Source organism: Pinus tabuliformis, chromosome X (genome assembly GCF_031772625.1).
Source record: "Pinus tabuliformis cultivar Carrire ecotype Pingquan chromosome X, CPIR1, whole genome shotgun sequence".
Classification (NCBI taxonomy): Eukaryota; Viridiplantae; Streptophyta; class Pinopsida; order Pinales; family Pinaceae; genus Pinus; species Pinus tabuliformis.
The window spans coordinates 1,130,077,244-1,130,097,175 of record NC_142308.1 but is presented as its reverse complement, the minus strand read 5'-3'; the positions used below and the strand labels follow the sequence as shown (position 1 = coordinate 1,130,097,175).

General features: G+C 41.9%; 1 protein-coding gene across 5 annotated transcripts in view; it reads right to left on the bottom strand.

Annotated features, from left to right (window-relative positions):
• Nucleotides 1-19,932, bottom strand: part of LOC149143811 (Glycosyl hydrolase family 47 protein) — a 425,142-nt gene that overhangs the window by 64,086 nt on the left and 341,124 nt on the right. The gene's annotated exons all lie outside the window — the stretch shown is intronic.

Here is a 19,932-nt window from a genome sequence, read left to right as displayed (position 1 = left end):
ACCAAGACCAAGACTGTCACAATGAACCCAAGTCAACCCTCCTTCAAGTCTCCTCCAACAAAGTCAAGTCAACAAAAGTCAATGCTGCTCAAATCTCTGAAATCTGGTCAAACCACAAAGAATCTCGGTCCTACAATGAAGGTCGAATTTTGGCCCTATTACTACTGCTCAAACTAGCAGGGGACCTAAAGGGGATTCCTAAAGGGTCAAATGCTAGACCAAGGGCAACTAATGGAGACTTAGCCCACTGTCACCTCAGCTAAGGCTCCCTACTTGTTATGAAACCAACTCACAAAAATATAGAAAAGATAGATCAACGACTAAAAAATTTGTCTCTTCAAGGGGGCATCCTCCTTTACATTACACAAATGAACAATTCTTGGATGATACAAATGACAAGACCTCATTTCCATATATAGGAGTCTAAGGGGTCCCAAAACAATCAAAGCCTACATAACAATAATATTGTAGGGGCACAACAATAACAGTAGTGGGCTTCTATGGGGCATAATAATAACAACATGGGGACTATATGGGCAGAATAATACAATAAGGGGGTTGCACTAATAACAATAAGGGGTTACACTAGTAGTATAGGGACCTAACATGTCCCTCTCCTTCAAAAAGTGTTGTTCTCAACGCTTGAGTAGTTTTGGATGCTTCTGTATAAAATTCTCATCTTCCCATGTCGAATCTTCAGCGGGTAAGTTCTTCCACTTGATGAGATACTCTGAAAATGATCGATTTTGTAGTTGTCAGGTTCTTGCTTCCATGACTTCTTCAGGTTCAAATATGATTTTTCCTTCCTCGTCAAGTTTCAACAATATTGTTTGAACTAGGAACTTGTCACCTACAATCTTTTTTAAGCATGAAACATGGAAAACTGGGGGCACTCGAAAAGATGTAGGAAGATCCAATTTGTATGCCATAGTGCCAATCTTTTGCAGCACTTTATAAGCACCATAGTACTTTGGTGATAATTTATTATCCTTCTTAGCTTACTTGAGGGACATTTGTTTGTATGGTTGTAGTCGTAAAAATACCCAGTCGCCTATGTCAAAACTTCTTTCGTTGCAATGTTGATCTGCCTGTTGTTTCATTCGATTCTGTGTGAAAGTGAGGTTATCCTTTTTCTTCTTGATATGTCCTTCTATCTTGAGAGTTTGAGGAGTGGTAATTCCTACCAATGCATTACAAGATATGGTCAGATTCATTTCTTCTTTCTCTAGGGTTGGTTCCTGATGTATATCCTCTTCTTTTGACGTTTCTTGATCCTTTTCTTCCTCCTCTTCACAATCAATGTAAAATAATTTCTTCTCAGCACACTTATGACCTTTAGTGTATTTGCTATCACAACTATAACAAAGGTCATTTTCTCCTTTTTCTTCCAATTGTTGTGGTGTCAACCTTGTAGGTTGTGGAAGGCTAGGAGCAACAACACTTCCATATTTATAATTGTGAGTGGTAGGATTTCTTGTTGCCATAATTTTGCTTTCAATTTTTCTTGCCAACCTGAATGCCTTCTCCAATGAATCAGGTTCCCAAAGACGAACCTCATGTTGAATGTTATTCTTTAAAGTCCATATGAAAACATCATCTCTGGAATATCATTTACCCTTATATTCAATTTTTGGAAGTCCTCAATGTGCTCTGCCATTGAACCCTTTTGTTTGAGATTTATCAATTGGCTAAAGAAGGTGTTGCTCTTTGTATCCTCATAATGTGCTATCATTTCCTCCGTGAAAATTGACCAGGTGACAAGTGGTTTATGAGAACAAAGCCCTTTATACCATAAAAATTGATTTGGTTCTAAATATAAAGATGCAATACGTACCTTTTGTAACAGTTGCACATCATGTAGATCAAAATATTTCTCCATTTGTAGTATCCATGTTATGGGATCCTTGCCATCAAACTTCCTCATATCGATCTTTGGAATATGGTGGGTCTTCAATCCAATGTTAGATTCTATGAAATCATGATTAACATTTTTTTTCTTCTCATCATGAGTTTCCTCTACTACCTTTTCGTCATTAGGAGGCCTTTCTTGTAGCAACTTTGTCCCACCTTCCTTCAAATCTTTCATGTCTTTCTTCAAATCTTCTATGCCTTTCTTCAAATCTGCTTCCCTACCGTCAATATTAGCTTCCATGGCACATATAAAACTATTTATCTTAACTTCGATCGCATTCTTCAAATCATCCATCCAATTTTGCTTACTAGGTGTTTCTATTTTCTTGATTCGAGTCATTCTTTTTCTTGCTTTTAGCAGCTCGATCTTGAATCTGTTGTATCTATGAAATTTCGGATCTCCAATGTCTAAACTTGCCACCGACAATAACCCTCTGCATCCTCTTTCCAATGTCACCAGCCTAATCGAAATTGGATTCTCCAAGAAAGAGTTATGCCCAATCTCCCAAGATGACCTGATTATATCTTTTTTCAGTAGACAGAACTTGTACAAAGTGCCACGTGTCACTATTTCGACCTTCGAACCTAAAAACAATACACAGAAAAGTGCAGTCCATCATCTTTCTGTAACTTCTTACGAAATTTCAATATGATGCTCAGAGAGAAAGTTATGATGGTTTTCCCAAGATCACCTATTTGGGATGTAATTTGGGAGCCTGTAGAAACCCTAAATGTCTTTGACTGTACTTCCGAAAATATAGCGAAACAAGATTTGAAATTTGGGCCCGAGCTTTACCAAGATTTAAGCTCAAATGGGTTTTTATTCCATAGTTTGAACCTTCGTAGAAAAAAATTATAGCGAAAATTCCACGATGACCTGTTTGAGATGGAATACTGGAGTTTGCAAAAACCCTAACTTCCTTGGATCATATCTCCAAAAATATAGCGAGAAAAGATCTAAAATTCGAACCCGAGGTTCAAAAAGATTTCGGCTCAAATGGGTTTTTTTAGCTTCTGAAACTTCGTAGAGAAAAAGTTATAGAAAAAATGTCACGATGACTTGTTTGGAGCAGCAAAACCCTAGAATCCAAAGCTCTAATACCAAATGTTATGAAACCAATTCACAAAAAGATAGAAAAGATAGATCAACAACTTAAAAATCAGCCTCTTCGAGGAGGCAACCTCCTTTACATTACACAAATAAACAATTCTTGGATGATACAAATGACAAGACCTCCTTTCTATATATAGGAGTCTAAGGGGTCCCAACACAATCAAAGCCTACATAACAATAATATTGTAGGGGCACAACAATAACAATAGTGGGCTTCTATGGGACATAATAATAACAACATGGGCATTATATGGGCACAATAATACAATAAGGGGGTTGCACTAATAACAATAAGGGGTTACACTAGTAGTATAGGGACCTAACACTACTATTTACGACTTTCACCGATGGGAGGAGACGCGGTATATATGAAGTCACAAATGAAGGATAAATCAACAAATGGATATAAAGTGACCCAAACAATCCCTTTCCAGAAGAGGGTCAAGAATGGGGCTTGCTTGCTTTCTAAGCAAGGTACAATGTCTTCTAGAAGAAAGATGTGGGGATTTGAGGGTTAGGTTTAGGGAATATAACTTGTAAAAGAGTTTCCCAATCCCTAAAATCCTTATTGAAATTGGTATCCCCGATGGTTCTTGAAGAATTGTCTTTTCAAAGGAGTGGGACCACACGAGACAAAGTGGACCCAACCTAGGTTAAGAGGTAAGAATTTAGTAACCAATGATGTTCTTAACCCAGACAAGGAAGGGGAAAGGATCAAAGCAATAATTTTCACTTAAAGGTGTCAAATTGATCCTACAAGGCACTAGCCTTGGGGATACCAAGGCAAAGTTTGATCTCGGAGCTAGGGCTTGGGTTATCTCACAACTCCACCATCAGAATGGTTTCAAAATTGGAGGAGGCCTTGAGGACAAACCAACGTAAGAGAGGCTAGGAGATCGAACTTTTTAGAGGGCTACTTTTTCAGGAAAATGATACCCTAGGTGACCCAATTTGGCTAGACCAAGAAGAATGTGAAAAAGAGTTGATTTTTAAGTGACCACCTCTTGGTAGATCAGTGCGTTAGTCTTGGGAGAATGGAGTCTAGGATAAATATGAATGAGGACCTTGTTTCTTAGTCAATGAGGTCTTAAGACTACCTTGCTTTCCTTTCAGGGCAAAGGGAAGCAACCTTACAGCTTTATACTTCGACTTGCAAAAGGTGATGGCTTATCAAGATGAATTCGTTGATAGAATTATCCCTAGGAAATTTCATTCAAAATTACATGGCCCATACATTGAGAGATGCTATATAGAGACAAAATTCCACAATTTAAGCAATAAATGCATGCAACAATTAGTCCTAAAAATAGCAAAATTCTCAATCCAATCTATATGACAAAGTAAAACAAGATTAACATTAAAAGCATGTACTTACATGTAATGGAACATATCCAACCATCCACAATTTGACAATAGAGAAGCTCCAAGATAAGATAAACCAAATCAAAACATCAAAATTCATCCATAAAGCTCCGATTCATCCTCCAAGAAAAAGTGCAAAATTCTCAAGAGAGAGAAGAGATCCAATCCAAAGTGATGATGAGAAAATGAACTTATCTCACTTGTATTTATACACTAATTAAGAGTTCGAATCAGTCTCTTAGGCCTACATAAGCCCCAAAAATAAAATAATGTGCTAATAACCTAACTTTTGGTGACAAGCCCACCAAACTAGCTTATAAATGAAAATTTAAGCCTCTCAAGAGGTCAAATGATAAACAATAGATGTCGTAAGGCCATCCAAGAAGCCTGTTGAGGTCCATAGGTGCCATAATGAAGAATATGACCCTCAAAAGTGATGGACAAGGGGGTGGCCCCTTGTTCTCCAAACAATAAACCTGTGGTGCTCCCAGTGGGCGTGGGAGCACAATAATAACCACATGGGTCTCCAAAAGAGTCAAAGATGTCTGTAGACCAAGGGCTCAGATGATGGTGTAAGTGATGCCACATCATCCTACAAATCTTGGGGCAGCTGCTAAGTGCATGGTCCATCTGTGGGTCCAGCTGGGCAAAGGTGAACCAAGTGCATCTTCCTCGTCCAATAGGTGAATCTGAAACAATCTTTGAACATCCTCGAGAATAATCCATGGAATGTTGTCTACTGTTGTGGAGGTCCATGGCTCTCAACACACACCCTACATGTGCCAATGTGGCCCTCTGGAGGGTTAGGACCCGTATAGGGAGACCAAACACAAGATGGAGACCATCTACAATCCTACATAAGATCCAATGCATCCCCATGCCTTCTAGTACAACAAGTCATTAGGGAAATTGAGTAAATGAGCTTACCAACCATGGACCACAAGTGGGGACATCATAATGGCCTGCCCTTCCATAATGGGCTTCAATATGTGCTAATGTCTCTCAAACTCCAAATGGGGTTAACCAAGTATCATATTAGGTGGTTTCTACTTCTAAAGAGGATAATATGTTCAAGGCGCATCCTTTAAAAAGGGGGTGGTATGTGATAGAGAGGTGAATGAAGTAGGGGATGAGAAGGGGCAACCTTGGGCCACATGCTGGGGTGCAAGGGTAGCTAATAAAAGGGAAGCCCACACTTGGAAAAGATATTGAGCTAACTATGAAAATTGAAATAAATTGCTCTAAGCATAGAACATACCTAAAATTAACATGGTTTCAGAGCTAAGGTGAAGACAAAGCCCAAGCAAGAGTGAAAGAGTAATCACTGAAGACAATTGGGAAAGGACAAAAGGATCAATGGATTCCTCATCCCTCTTCAAATTCACCACAGGTGAAGTCGAAGCAGAGAATATTATCAAAATGGTACAGCGGATGCTTTTGATGACCTACCTAAAGATCACTTCAATGGGAAGTTTAGATCTAAGGGTGGAAGGAAAGGCAAATGCCTTGTTTGTAATAAGTTGGACATTATGTGAAGGAGTGTCCGAATAGTAGAACACATCACTTGATGATGATGATAACAATCATTCCTGGGACATCTTCAATGATCGGAGGAATGACGGGTAATGCAGGTCATCAAGGAAACGACCAACTCTTCAAAGAAAGTAAGGAACCCCAAGTATGAAGAATCAAATGTTGTTTCTGATAAGATAAAGAAGCATTATCTTATATTGGCCCTCCTCCAGACTCTTTGGGAATCTGACTTATTGACTGTAGTGCTTCAAGGCACTTCATCGGATAGAAGGGTGCACTCTCTAATTTGGTAGAGATGGAAACAATATGGGATTACACTTGGGAGTCAATGCCACCTATCCCGGAAAGGGTGTAGGGAATGTTACCTCTCAATTGAATGAGGGTAACTCGATTCATTTATAAGAATCTCTTCATGTACATGATCGCAAGAAGAACCTGGTGTCCATTTCGGCAATGGAAATCAAAGGTTTCAGGGTGGCATTCACCGATGGAAAGTTATGTGTTTGAAAATAGAATTTTCAAAGATGCTTTTACTCATGGGTTCAGGGTTGGCAATTTATATCAAGTTGAAGGACGGTCCATTGGGGACCATGTCAGTTGACAATCTCATCTATAGCACCGAAGGTTTGCTTATTATGAGGATCTACCCGATGTGAGTCAGATGGTGATAGGGATGCCTGAATTCAAGAAAAGCATGAAGGTACATGTCCGAGATGTACCGAAGGAAAATCTTACAGGGGACCATTCCCCTCATATAGTAGGTCCACAGGTTTGGTATAACATGAGGGGTTTGAGATTCATGATCGGGAATCCCATATATGCAGGGGGAAGAAAGCCCTTTATGGCTTGAAGCAAAACACCTCGGGCTTAATATGAGAGGATTGATAGCTGTCTGATGAAGCTGAGATTCACTAGGAGTTAAGTCGATCCAAACCTTTGCTTGAAGGTTGTGGATGTAGACCTCTCATACTGGCACCTTCTGAGGACATCCTCTTTCTGACAGGTGCAGACCCTCTCATTTGCAAAAGTAAGAGGGAGTTGGATTACGGATTTGGAATGGTGAACTCCAAGCCCGATGGATCTTAGCTTTCAGAAGTTATGTCGTAAGGATGCCGGACTTGATTTGGGAAATGCCTCTGAATTTCATAAACTCATTCTAGCATTGATTTTCTTGGTGAACTCCTATCCGGATATATGTTTTGCAGTTAGCATGTTGAGCTCATATATGGTTGAGCCTCACTAGATTGGTGCCAAGAATCTTCTGAGATGTCTTCAAGGCACAATCTCTCATGGATTGCGATACACTGTCAGAAATATGAAGCTGCATGATTATTCGAATGTTGACTGGGCAGGCAGTGTGGAGGATCGCAAGAGCACTTATGAGTGTTGGTTCTCTTTGGGTTTTGCTTCGATATCCTGGATGAGCAGGAAGCAGAAGACAGTTGCTTTGAGCACTGCTGAGACCGAATACATAACTATGAGTATGACCTCGTGTGAAGCTGCCTGGTTGAGGAAGCTGTTTGTACACATGATGGATACCACAGTGATCTTCTGTGTCAACCAAAGGGGGATTCGATTATTGAGGAATCCCGTATTCTATGATTGCTCCAGCATATAGACATCAGATACCACTTTATCTGGGATATGGTACATCGATGAGCAAGAAGGCTCCATCGCATTGGGACTGATGTGCAAATCGCAAAAATTATGTCGAAGCCCTGAGGAAAGGTCAAATTTGTGACTTTCTAGAACAACTTGGAGTCGTTGAGAGACCCTCTTATGAAGGTCCTGTATGATGCATGCATTGAGCTCTGGGAGCTCCAGGGGGCTTGGGGTACTTCTTGGAGCAACAAGCGACGATAGGGCGACTCACCCTCCCCTAATGGTGCGTTGTGTACAGGGTGGATGGTTCAGCCTTCCCCTGTGATACCCCGTGGCGACTTATGGACAGGATGAGTGGTTCTTCTGTCGAGGCATCCTACCCATGCAGTCTGGGACTCATGGGAAGTACCTCTCATTCGGCCAATGAGTACGGAAATGGGGTTAGGGACCATAGTAGTACTATCGATGGATGCATCATTGTATCTACCATACTCCCTATGCTAGGATGACCTACATTGATCTGGCTCAATTAGAACTGATCTGGGATCAATAAGAGTGATATAGCGCACTCTCCTTATGGCACTGATCTGGGATTAGTAAGAGTGATATAGCTCACTCTCTTTTCGGCACTGATCTGTGATCAGTAAGAGTGATATAGCTCACTCTCTCTTGGAACTGATCTGGGATTAGTATGAGTGGTTTGAGACACTCTTGATATCGATCTGGGATCAATTGGCACTGACTTCGAGTCAGTAAGAGTAATGTGACTCACTCTCTTTTGGAACTGATCTGGGATCAATAAGAGTGGTATGACACACTCTCTTCATATGGGACTGACTTCGGGTCAGTAGAGAAAGGTATGAGACATTCTCGATCAATTCTTTTTCTTCATGGTTCAGCAGAGCAGTGCAACGCACTGATGGAAGAAATAGTACAGTCTAGCAAATGGATCAGCGAATGGAGTTCTCCCTAGTTGAAAGGAAGTGTTAAAATTGGCAACTAGGGCCAAACTCCATGTGGGTCATCTTATTTAAGGCAGTTGATATTTTTCTTGGATCCCTCTCCTCGAAAGGTGTAGGATTGATCTAGAGATCATCCGATTCCGATAAGTATTCATGGAGATATGAATTTATTTGTGTTATGGGGCAATTCATCAAGGTCGGCCAGCAACCAAATAACCCCCATGTTGCTCAACGTTTTAGTATAAAAGGAGGTGACTTGAGAGTCATTTCACACTCACTTCACTCTTGATTTCTCTCCACTCGCTTTGGGTTTTAGTGGAAGAGAAATCTAGGAGGATGAAGCCCTAGACGCAGGAGGAAAGGAGGCTAAACAAGCTTCCCTAGCTGCAGTAAGGAAGACAGGCCAGCGAGGGTTTGAAGGGATGTTGGAGGTGAGCTTCAGGTGACCAAGTGCTGGAAGGAGGGCTTATCTACGCTTCTAGGAGAAGCCTTCTATAGGTTTTCTAAGGAAAACTTATACATTGTTTAGAGGTCTTTACAAGCCCTAGCCACAGTCCAACAAGTGCCACAAGCTGGTGTTCCAATATGCCCTAGACACAATCAAGGAGGAGGCCAAATGCAAGCCCTAACCACAAACAAAAAGAGTCACGGAACAGCGTGGAAGAGGTCTGCTACACGAGGCCAAGTTTGGTGACTGTCATAAGGCTAAAACAGAGTTGTTTCTAGGGCCGAGAGGGCATGCTGCTAGGCCAAGTAAAGGAGGAGCAAACGTTGGTCATTAGGTGACTATTTGGGCACGTTTTGGAGGAGGCCAAAAAGCTACAGCAAGCTAGGCCGCATGCCATAGAAAGTTGTTGGTATACTAGGGCTGCATTGAGGTGGACAGACCCTTGAGAGGACAATGTAGCATGGGAGGAGCCTCTCCTTGGCAGGCTGCGGCCCTTGAGGGCTAGTCTTGTTGATTGTGTGTTGGGTTAAGGGCAATGGTACATGCCCTAACCAGAAGTGTAGGGACAGCAGTGCAAACAGTGGTGTACAACAGTCTTCTAGCAACAATTGTGATGTGTGTTGGATTTGTTCTTTGGGTCAGTTTGGATCAGATTGTTGGGTAGTCTGTGGGAGCCAAATTGGTGACTATAATTAGCAGCAATGGCACTGTTGACGTTTCTAAGTCTACTTAGTTAGAAACCCTCCATGCACTTTATCTTATTTATTCCTATCTACTTGTTATGTTACTTAACAAGTTATTTACAATGTAAATACTGAAAATAAACACTAATGCATGCTCAACGTATTACAGATCAACAACTAAAGGAAACAGAAGCAATCACACCATATGATACCATTATTTTTGGACCAATGTCACTGGAAAAACCCAATGTGGGAACACCGGTGCAGCTATCTAAGGGTTTTCTTATTAAGTAATATCATAGTACAATCTGGGTGCCAAAACTGGCCTACCCAACAGAGAATTTCCTTGGCAGTAATACCTCTCAGTTTCTGACAAATCTCCTGGCTGAAACCCCAGACAATCCTTTCGGCAACTCCTTAGCACCAATCTGCCCCAGGAACCCCAGCGTCAGCCTCTCTCTAGACTGCGTCAGCCACTCTGCCCAGCATTGGCCTTGGGTCACCCCGAATGGGTCTGTGTTAACCTTAGGAGGCCCTACGTTAGCCCTCTGGCCCTTTGCGTCAGCAAAGCTAGCCTCTCTGAGGCTCTACGCAGCTCCCGAATGGCTCTGCGTGGCCCTGCATGAGCCCTGGCTGGCTCTATGTCACTCTCCCCAGCTACTGCGCTGCTCTCCCAACACTATCTCCACCTCTCTGTACTCAATGCCCCTCAGCTGCAACTCATGATCACTAATTCTATCTCTTAGCAAACCCCGCTCTAGAGAAGAGAATGACTAATCACTCTGGTGTATTCTCCAAGTAACCCTCAAGCCTCCTCTTATACTTTTCTTGTTGACATATCAATGGCCGAGATTAAGTCCCTAATCAACAGCTACAATTAGATCTGGCTTGATCCATGTATTTTGGACCATTCTAACACAGATTCATATTAATACACAATATTTTATTTTCCCTAAGTTTAGACTTAGGGACTCCATTAAAAATATTAATTATTTTAATATGTCCTGATCTGTTTAGAATCTGCCCAAACCCTTTCTGGGTATTGGAGATCTCATGTGCCCCAACCTCTCCGCCAAATTTCGTGGCTAGAGCACATACAATGCTACCCCAAATCAACACTCCCTCTTAGCGAGGACTGTGCTCTAGCAATACTCCTCACTGAGTATTACTCTGATCATCCGACATCGGTACCTATGCTGATGCTAGGCCTTCCTGCCCAACCTCCTCTACATTGCTGCATCCTTTACTGTTGCCCATGGTTCTGCCACTGCCACTGTAGCATCTGTACGACAGCTCCCTCTGCATCCGTGCTGTTGCTAGTCCTTTCTCCCAGCACTGCATCCGCACTGCACCTCCTCTCATCATGTTGCATCGTGCTGCCCACTACTACACTGCAACTCAGTCACTGAGAAGTAAGTAACTGATCTCCCAATCTAACCTCCCTTTTGGGCTAGAGACCCTCCTAATGCTGAAGCTCCCTCTACCGCTGACAAGTGCTCCCTCTCTGACATCTGCGTTGCTGCAACAACTCCCTGCATATCGCACCGTTGCACACCTCTCTATGCCATCCTGCACTAGTGCAACACTCATGTGCCTCTCACATTGCTGCAGCCTACTAGCCTTGCGCTGTCTCGGGACTCCTGCACTGTAGCTCTTTCTGCCACTCCATCTGCATCCGTCTCTACCCGACTCAGCCAGTCTTGCTACTCCTCTTCGGGGCTCCTGTAGCAAGGTATAATCCAAGAGGTTGGGTACCTCGAGGATCCTGCCCCTCATCGCCTGTAGTCCGCCTGACTACAGCTCAATGTCTCCCCACCTCCACTCAAGTGGTGCGTGTGCACTATGGCACAGTCATCGTGTGTCAACACTTCCTTCTCTACCCTTGTTGGCGCTACCTTAGTCTTGGAAGAATCTCCCTTACTCTTCTTTCTTGGACACTAGGTCGCATAATGACCCAGCTCCCCACAGTGGAAGCACTTGATCTTGGAGATATCCTTCTTCTCCCGCTTCTCCTGCTTTCCCTCAGATGCTAAGGCAACATCTTCCTCCTCCTGCTTGACTTTGATACCCTTGGTGCTGCTACCCGTCTTTGACTGTCATCTGATCTCTTCTTGACGAAGACTAGCCCACATCTCATCCCAAGGTGGAAGTGTCCCTCTGCACAGTCTATTTTGGAAACATACATCCCAGTCTTCTGAGACTACATTCAGGGTCGTCCTCACCATCAATTCCTGATTCGACGTGGCTTTTATACTAGTCAATTGATCTCAAATCTCGTTCAGTCCTCTAAGGAAGGTGTCAATTGGTTCTCCCTTCTTCATCTGATACGACCTCAATTGATTCTCTAGTAACATTCCTTTCTGCACAAAAGTATGGTGGTACAATTTCTTGAGGGCCTCCCACATCTCATATGTCGTTTCCTTCTCGGCAATGTGTGGTACTACATGGTCCTTGACCCCATCAAGAATGATGCTCTTGGCCCTCGCCATTGCCTCCTCGTACTTGTCGTTATCATTGGGGTCAACTGGGATATCTATAACCTTTAAGGCGAAGTTCTTGACACAATTTCTGTCAAGTACGGATAAGATTTTGGCCTTCCAGACTGCGAAGTTCGATGCTCTGTCCAGTTTATCCTGGTCTCTTACTCCATGAAGTGCCATGATGCTCTTCTACTTCCCTCCTGGAAGTTCTCTATTCGACTTCTCCAAGTATCTACTTCCTGTGTGGAAGTTCTCTTCTGGACTCTCTCTGAGTCCTGATTTCCCTCCTGGAAAGCCTTCTACCACTGTTGAGATGCCCCCTACTCTAATCATCTTGTGCAACCACACCATTGATACGGGCTCCTCGACTAGAAACCCTCGGTAGTAACTCCCTCCTCTCGGCCTTGCTCTGTTAGGTACTGTCCTAACTACAGTGCCTCACCAGCACCACTCTGCAATATTCCCATAGCCTTCTAAAGCCCAACAACCTAAAGGTGAGAGCTCCTCAGCTCTACGCAATCCCTACACCAGCAACCCGGCGTCCTCATCCGATTGTGTCAGCCCTCCCAGCTTCTACGTGGCTCTGCGTGAGGCTCATTTTGCCTTCCTTAGCCTCTGCATTGCCTCTTCCTGGCTCACCCTTGATGATGCAAGCACTGCGTCACCCTTCCCTTGTTGCTACTCTACTAGAAACAGCTTATGTCACCTCGGGACAGCTATTTTCTGCTACTACTGCTCCACTCAACTGATGTACTTAGTCCTCCTGTGATCTGCAATCATGCTCTGATACCATGTTGAAGTTTCTAAGTCTACTTAGTTAGAAACCCTCCATGCACTTTATCTCATTTATTCTGACCTACCTGTTATGTTACTTAACAAGTTATTTACAATGTAAATACTGAAAATAAACACTAGTGCATGCTCAACATATTATAAATCAACAACTAAAGGAAACAGAAGCAATCACACCATATGACAATTATTTTTGGACCAATGTCCCCGGAAAAACCTAATGTGGGAAAATCGGTGCAACTATCTGAGGGTTTTCTTATTAAGCAATATCAGAGTACAATCTGGGTGCCGAAACTGACCTACCCAATAGAGAATTTCCTTGGCAGTAATACCTCTTAGTTTCTGACAAATCTCCTAGCTGAAACCCCGAATAATCCTTCCAGCATCTCCTTATCACCAATCTAACCCCAGAAACCCCAATGTCAACCTCTCTCTGGACTACATCAGCCCCTCTCTGCCCAGCATTGGCCCTGCGTCACCCCAGATGGGTCTGTGTTAACCCTCTGGCCCTTTGCGTCAACAATGCTAGCCTCTCTGAGGCTTTGCGCAGCTCCTGGCTGCCTCTGCGTGGCCTTGCACAACTCTTGGCTGCCTCTACGTGGCCCTGCGTGAGCCCTGATTGGCTCTGCATCACTCTCCCCGACTACTGTGTTGCTCTCCCGGCACTATCTCTACCTCTCTGTCTCTTTGTACTCAATGCCCCTCAGCTGCAACTCCAAATCACTAATTCTATCTCTCTTAGCAAACCCGCTCTAGAGAATAGAATGATTGATCACTCTGGTGTATTCTCCAAGTGATCCTCAAGCCTCCTCTTATACTTTTCCTGTTGACATATCAACGACTGAGATTAAGTCCCTAATCAATGGCTATGATTAGATCTGGCTTGATCCATGTCTTTTGGACCATTCTAACACAAATTCATATTAATACACATTAATATTTTATTTTCCTAAGTTTAGACTTAGGGACTCCATTAAAAATATTAATTATTTTAATATCTCCCAATCTATTTAGAATCTGCCCAAACTCTTTCTGGGTATTGGAGATCTCATGTGCCCCAACCTCTCCACCAAATTTCGTGGCTAGAGCACATCCGATGCTACCCCCAATCAACAAGCACATGGGACAGTTGTGGTAGCATGGTGCAGCAATGGCACATGGGACAGTTGTGGTAGCCTTGTCTGTACGAGGACAGTCCCAGAACAAAAATAAAAATAATTCATCAAGTGGGAGATCTAAATCTAGAGGGAGAACTAAATCTCTAGGAAAACCTGTAAAGGTGGTGTGTTGGAAATGCGAAAAAGAAGCACACTACAAAAGAGACTATAAATCTAAAGCCCCTGATAAAGGAAAGGGATCTGAGGATGCTCCTTCTGCAGAAGCGAAAACTACCTCAGATGAAGGTGGGGATGTGTACTTGGCTTCTTCAAGTACACATGTAAATCATGAGGCATGGTTGATTGACTTAGGTGCATCCTTTCACTTCACTCCCCATAGAGAGTGGTTCTGCAAGTATGAGAAATATGATGGTGGTGATCTCTTCTTGGGGGATGATAGGAAGGCTAGAATCATTGGTTACGTAAAAGTAAAGTTGAAGCTACAAGGTGGAAAGGTTAGAACACTTCCGGGTGTTCTACATATTGTTGCATTGGCCAGAAATCTGATTTCTGTAAGCAAGTTGGATGATGCAGGTGTAAAAACAGTGTTCGAGAAGGATACCTGCAAGATGGTGAGGAGAGCACTGGTATTGATGCGGGGTGTTCAGATTGGAACTCTGTACAAACTGCAAGGTAGCACTGTTATTGATGGGTGCAATAGTTTTGTGGTTCTTGAAAGTGGAGCAGAAAATCTAGTGGTCTCTGGAGAAAAGACCATGCTGTGGCATCAAAGGCTTGGACATATTGGAGAGAAGGGCCTTCGAATACTTCATGGTAAAGGTATGGTAGAAGGTATGAGTAATAGCTCTCTGGATTTTGATTTCTGTGAAAATTGTGTATATGGGAAGCAGAATCGGGTGAGTTTCCCCTCTGGTGGTAAGAGGGCGAAACATATATTAGAGCTTGTGCACAGTGATGTGTTTGGACCTGTGAAGGTTCCATCACTGGGTAAGTCTATGTACTATGTATCATTTATAAATGACTTCTCAAGGAATACATGGATATATTTCCTTAAGAAGAAGTCTGAAGTCTTTGACAGGTTTAAAGAATTTAAGGCTCTAGTGGAAAACCAGATAGAGAAAAAGATAAAGGCGTTGAGGACAGATAATGGTGGAGAGTTTTGCAGTAAGGAATTTGAAGAATTCTGTAAGAAGTGTGGTATAGCACGACAGAAAACTACTCCATATACACCTCAACAAAATGGAGTTGCAGAAAGAATGAACAAGACGTTGATGAAAAGAGCAAGAAGCATACTCAGTGGTGCCGGGTTAGAACAGGAATTCTGGGCAGAGGCAGTGGAGACAGCATGTTACTTAGTCAACAGATCACCCTCATCAGCGTTGGAGGATAAGTCTCCACAAGTGGTATGAACTGGTAAGAAGCCCTCTCTTTCACATCTGAGGGTCTTTGGATGTGATGCATATGTACATGTTCCAAAGGAGAACAGAACCAAGTTGGATAGTAAATCTAAAAAGTGCACTTTATTGGGTATAAGGATGGTTTAAAAGGTTATAAGCTTTGGAACCCAGTAACAAGGAAGGTTGTGTATAGCCGAGATGTGATGTTCAGAGAGGTGAAAGATGTTATTAAACATGAAGTCCAACCAAAGGAACTTGAGAAGATAGAGTTTGAGCTAAAGGAGGAAGAATCAGACTCTACAACAAAGGAGGAATCAGAAGATGAAGAGCCACAAACTCCGGCTGTGAGAAGATCAGTTCGAGAAAGAAGGCAGCCAGAAAGGTATAGTCCATCTGCTTTTTGTTCAAATTTTGCTTTGTCTGTTACTAATGATGATCACAGAACTATGAACGAAGCAGTGGATTCAGAGGATTGAAAACTCTGGAAAGAGGCCTTGGTTGTTGAAATGGCATCTTTGCACAAAAATGAGGCTTGGGATCTGGTGGAGTTGCCAGCTGGAAGGAAACCCATTGGCAGCAAATGGGTGTTCAAGAAGAAGACAAATGCAGAAGGAAAGGTGAAGAAATACAAAGCTCAGTTGGTAGCAAAAGGTTATTCCCAGGTGTCGGGAATTGATTTTGGTGATATTTTTTCTCATGTTGCCAAGGTAACTTCTATTAGATTACTTTTATCTGTTGCTACTGCTTTTAATTTTGAGGTAGAACAGATGGATGTGAAGACAACATTTCTTCACAGGGATCTGGAAGAGGAGATCTACATGAAGCAACCTGAAGGCTTTGCGGTGAAGGGTAAGAAAAAACTGGTATGCAAGTTAAAGAAGTCTCTGTGTGGGTTAAAACAGTCACCAAGGATGTGGTATCAGAAATTTGACACATTTATATGGGGACTTGGCTTCACCAGAATCAAAGCAGATCACTGTGTGTATTTTAAATTAAATGGTGACCATGTTATTTATCTGGTCTTTTATGTGGATGATATGTTGCTGGTTGGAAATGACAAAGAAATTATCCAGAATTTGAAGACCCATTTGTCCTCCAAATTCAACATGAAAGATCTTGGTGCTGCAAACTATATTTTGGGCATGGATATTAAAAGAGATCGGATAAAGAGGAAGCTCTAGTTAAACCAGAGGAAGTATGTCGAGACAATATTGCAGACGTTTAATATGCAGGATAGTAAACCGGTGAAGGTTCCTATTCCTGTAGGTGTGACATTATCTGCTGAATAGTGTCCCAAGACACAAGAAGAGGAAGAGGACATGTCCCGTGTTCCATATGCAAGTGCAGTCGGTAGCCTGATGTATGCAATGGTCTGTACTAGACCAGACATTGCACATGCAGTGGGAGTATTGAGCAGGTTTATGTCAAAACCAGGGAAGGAGCATTGGACAGCAGTGAAGCGGGTTTTCAGGTATTTGCGTGGCACTAGTGATTATGGTTTGTGCTACCAAGAAAGACCAGAATTGGACAGAGTGTTGGATATTCGTGGCTTTGTTGATGCAGACTGGGCTGGAGATCTGGATCAGAGAAGATATACATGTGGATATGTGTTTAACCTATTTGGAGGTGCAGTCAATTGCATGAGTAAGAAACAATCTATAGTGGCACTATCAACTACAGAGGCAGAATACATCGCAGCCACTCATGCAAGCAAGGAAGCAGTTTGGTTGCAAAGATTGTGTTTAAGTATGGGGTTAGTACAGAAAGCTATAAGGAATCAGGATAGACTGTGATAGCCAAAGTGCAATTTTCTTGGCAAAGAACCTTACATATCATTCAAAGACAAAGCACATTGATGTTCAGTATCACTTTTTGAGGGATATGATAGAAGACAAAAAGGTGTTGCTGGTAAAGGTGGACACTTTGAAGAACACTGCAGATGCATTGACAAAATCTGTGAGCTCTGAGAAGTTCTCTTGGTGTAAAGAAACAATGGGCGTTGCAGCGCTGGATAAATGACTAAGCTCTCTTGTGGCCCCCTGTGGAAAGAAAACAACAAGTGGCAGAATGTTGGGTTGTATTATATTCTTTCCACGACTAGCCCACATAGTTACCCAGGGGTTAGAGGGGGGGAGGTCACAGGGGGTTTGAGGGGTACCCGTAACCCCACTCGATGGGGTCTGGGGCAGCGCCCCAAAAAATTTTGGTTTTGGACCCTATGTTAGGTTGGGCGAATCCACTTATGGTTTTGTGCATGATTTTCGCACATGGTTTTGGACGCGATGGTTTTCGGTCCATGGTATTGGACGTGATGGTTTTCGGTCCATGGTATTGGATGCTTCGGCATGTATAAATATGTATTATAACATTGAAAAGAACATAATGAAAAATCAAGCTGGTAGTCCCGGTTTTGGAATCCAGGGGAAAATCTTTGTGTATATGTGTTTTATGTGTTATTCTCTCGCATTGTTTATTTTCTGTGTTTTAGAATTCGTATGCAGGTAATTTCTGTACGGGGTTCAAACCTACACCCTTTTGGGTTTTTCCAGGGACATTAGACCAAAAGCAAGTGTGTAAATTCTTGTGTATGTGCTTGCATATTTTATCTTATATCAGTTGTGAAAAGTAAAAGTAGAGTAGCTTTTGTTTCAAGTTAAATGCAAAAGTTACATGTTATATCAATCACATGTTTATCATGGGTTTTCAGCATTAAACCTTGCAAAAACTAGGTGGGCTACAGCATAAGCACAATCTTCTACATAGATTCCTTCTCAGTGCGACAATGATGTTTATCACTCAAAGGATCCTATCATCTTGTATCATCAAAGATAACGACTTGAAGAATTCCGAAAGATATGAATAGATTACAAGATAAAGAAACAAAATGACACATCTTATAAGCAATAAGCTTTGAGGACAAAGTTTTCTAAAGGTAAGACAATGTTATGAATATAATATATATAAAAATAATGTAGATATAAATAACAAATAATGATTAATTGGTGATTATTATAGAAGAGGCATGTCTCTAAGGACATGACCATTCATGAAAGGGCACCTGCCTAGGTATATAAGTGGGCCCGTATTTGTAACAATTTCATCATCATATTCTCATTCATACATTTTATATATTTATTAGTATCCTCAATGGACATTTTCATAGTCTAAGTGTTTTGGAGTATTTTACTTGTCAGTATGAACTTTGTTTGTTATGCCCATAGAGTGAATTGTACGAGGATGAGGCAATAAATCGATTTTAGGATGTTTTTTCACTGGACAAGTGTCCAAATTTAGGGACACCAGTAAGGCTTTTGTCCATCACAAATCAAACTCATAGGACACGAGAAAAAATCATGTCGGACACGTGTCACCCATGTGTCGTGTCCGACACATGAAATACGTGACACAAGGCAGGGGGAGGACATGTCATCTTATTTAGCCACTAAGGTGTTAGTGGTGGTTGATCTTATTGTTGCCATTTGCCTAGGGTACTTAGTGAGGCTTTGCACTAGGCTGCTAGATTTTATAGTAACAGTCTCCATGCTCTCGGGAAGCGGGTACCCAAGGGGCACTATCCCCCTTTGGGGGGGGACACAAGGAAAAGCACAAGGGGAATATCCCCCTAAAAAAATGAGACAATCCCACGCTCTCTTTTTACCGAAGTTCATTGTTTTGAATGTCCCATCCCTGGTAATTATTGATAATATTAAATTCTTAAAGTAGGATGATAAGAAAGGAAAGATAAAGGATGCTTTTAACATTACCATTAATTGTTCCAAGATGTTTGACAGTGGTTCCAACCTCATCGGACTTCATATGGACAGAGTAGAATTTCATATCCCATACAGAATTCAGCAGATTTTATAGTTTTCAGGATTTCAAGATTGGTCAAATTGCATTGTTTCCATTGGATTCTATCTTGTATGATGGCATGGGATTGATGTTTAATCAAAAGCACCAAGTCCTTTATGTACCCCAATGTTGATGGTCTTGATTGTTGAACTCCTACGTCATGATTTTAACAAAATCATACTGGGGAAAATATAATTTCTGCCTCAAAACTTGGAAAGGTAGTCCTATCTTCTAGTTTTCAATTTTCTAAATATAATGAAAAATGCAATGGGTGAAGTCTAGATGAATTACAAATCATCTTTTACGATTTATTATTATTATGTTACATTGTTGTGTATAAGATTATAAAATTCTGATGATTCATCATTTATGTTTTAAGTTTCATATATTGTATATTTTTTTTGTGTTTTGGCTGGGGTCCTACATGTTGAAGATCTTGCTGTTCCCTATGTTGTTGCCTAATATCTGGGGGGGTGCTTCTACATATCCGTTGGATGTGTTCCCCCATACCCACATCCCTATGTTATGGAAACTTAGTGGATCTTTAGAAAACGTAAAAGAAAAATGGATGCTAGGTCTACACCGCCCTTGCTTGGATCTCTCTTGTAGCATCTACCATCACAAGATTGGTTGAAATTTGTGTCCCTAACCACTAAAATTTTGAGTCTAGATATGTGT